Source organism: Cotesia glomerata, linkage group LG8 (genome assembly GCF_020080835.1).
Source record: "Cotesia glomerata isolate CgM1 linkage group LG8, MPM_Cglom_v2.3, whole genome shotgun sequence".
Taxonomy (NCBI): domain Eukaryota; kingdom Metazoa; phylum Arthropoda; class Insecta; order Hymenoptera; family Braconidae; genus Cotesia; species Cotesia glomerata.
In genome coordinates, this window is record NC_058165.1 from 4,464,558 (window position 1) to 4,467,219 (window position 2,662).

Here is a 2,662-nt window from a genome sequence, read left to right on the forward strand (position 1 = left end):
TCGGGCGCATATGTTAGAGCCCCGCCAAGTTACCCTGAAAAAAATGGCCGCTAGGGGGTGATTTCTGTTCAACTTGTTCAATTGCTGTAGTTATTAAAGGATACTACACTATATATTAATAATAATGATAATATTTGCAAGATTAATTCGTATTTAATAATATTATTCACTTATTTATTACACTAGAATTTAATTTGCGCGCGCAAGCGCGCGCCTCATATTTATTGTCATGATATATTTATGTGTCGTTTATGTATATTATATTCGTTTTCAACCAATCAGAATGAGAATAAATATTTTCAACCAATCACATTACGAATAAATTGGTTTCACATACATTTCATCTCAATTTTATTATGGGATTAATTAATTTTCAACCAATCACATTACGAATAAATTGGTTTCACATACATTTCATCTCAATTTTATTATGGGATTAATTAGTTAGCGTCTCATCCACAGATTCGGTAGAATCTGGCGCCAAGTTCCGTTCAAATCTGCTGTAAACGGAGCGCCAGACTACCGACTGTGTTTACTGTAAGCAGAACGGTATTTTGAGGTTGCAAAATTTTATTTAATTCTACGGTACTTTTTTTTCCTAAATTTTATATTATAACAGTAATTCATACTTTATTTGACTGTTATAAATTAATTATATTCACTTATAACAATTAATCTACTTGAAATTATTAAATTTAATCAGCACAAACTATAGCAACGCAAAAATTTAGATCCTGACTTTTTTTTCGATGGGCAAAGTGATCTGCCACAGACTAAATAATTCGAGAATGCATAGTAATCCTTCATTAGATGGGAAACTACAGTTAAAAAAAGATATTTCACAGCTTGCATCTACACCCGCCAGGGTGCGCTGGAATTATTTTTACACAAACTGTAGTTTCAAGGGGATAGTTTGCTATAAAAAATGCAACCAACGCGAGATTTAATTAAGTTGGTACTAATTGTAAATTTTTATTATAATTACAAAAAATACTAAAATCCGAACAAAAACAGTTTCACTGTAAAAAAAATCGCGCCAAGTCCACGTTCATAAGACTATTAAGAAAAAAAAATTTGTTTTTTTCTTTACAAAAATATATAAAATTAAAAAATTAAAAAATCCAAGTAACCGATATGATTGTTTATGATTTTCGGAAATTAAAAAAAATTTTGTTATAAATTTAAAAATTAAGAAAAAAATTTTGGAAGTACTTGGTGTGCGTCATTGTGTATTTAAATTTTTTTAAATTTTGCAACCGCGCACACTAAATACGTTCCAAACTTTTTTTTTAATTTTTAAATTTGTAACAAAATTTTTTTTAATTTCCGAAAATCATAAACAATCATATCGGTTACTTGGATTTTTTAATTTTTTTATTTTATATATTTTTGTAAAGAAAAAAACAAATTTTTTTTTCTTAATAGTCTTATGAACGTGGACTTGGCGCGATTTTTTTACAGTGAAACTGTTTTTGTTCGAATTTATAATTAGGCAGGTCACAATCGATAATATAATATTCGGAGACACGATAGTGCTCGCGCCAAGTACACGTCCAATATATGGCGTGAGACAACGTGTCTCTATTCTCTCATCATATGTCAACATAACCTCCTCACATATTTAGCTCTATATTTTTTTATTATTGCTAAGACATCATTGTTAATAAGTTTCTTTTTACCAATTATGCATATCCTAATATTGCATATCCTAATATAAAATTGAGATGAAATGTATGTGGCATCAAACTATTCGTAACGTGATTGGTCGAATATATCATAAGCATGAAAATATATGCAAATGCTACAGTCAGGCGCGCGCTTGCGCGCGCAAATTCAAATTCTAGTATTACAAAAAATTATTGGATCTTAACAATTATTTAATATATCGCCAGTTTGAAAATTTTTGCTTGCGCCTGTTTTCGATTCTACGAGAGATTTTACAAATTTAGGGCGAATTTTCTTATTTCCAAGTTGGCACCACTTAACCCTGTTATTCTACCATATAGTTAATATACTAAGTACTGAACTTAGCGCCGATATAAGTAGTTGGTCTTTAGTTTAACATTTCAATATATGACAGTAGGTGGAGCCACAAAATCATTACCGCTATATTTTAGATGTCACATTGGTTAGTCACGCGCGTCATTTAAAGTATTGTAGTAATTTTGTTTGTAATTAAATTATTACAAAAATTCATGCATAAAGAATCAGCTGAATTACTTGAGAAGTACATATTTGGAATTTTAAAATATTTATAAAATATTTGATTATGTCACTTAATATACTCTTTACAAAAAAAAGATATATCCCACAAAAAACAGTTTCACTGTAAACCGCCGCGCCAAGTACACGTCCAACTATTGTTACAAACTATAATAATTCAATTTTTACAAAAAACTATTGAATCGAAAAAAAAAAAACGAAGTACAAAAAATTTTTTAGATTAAAAAAACATTAAAGACAGTAAATACTAACGAAAAAAATTTAGTGTACTTGGTGTGCTATATAATTCACACTACAAGTATCAATTTTAAAAACTGTGGATAATGAAAGTATTCGAATGATGCTCACCAAATACATTAAATGTTAATTGCACGCCTCATAGCGCGAAGCGCGTGAGGTTGTGCTTTATACTCGACTCGTCAAGGTCAAGCAATTTTGT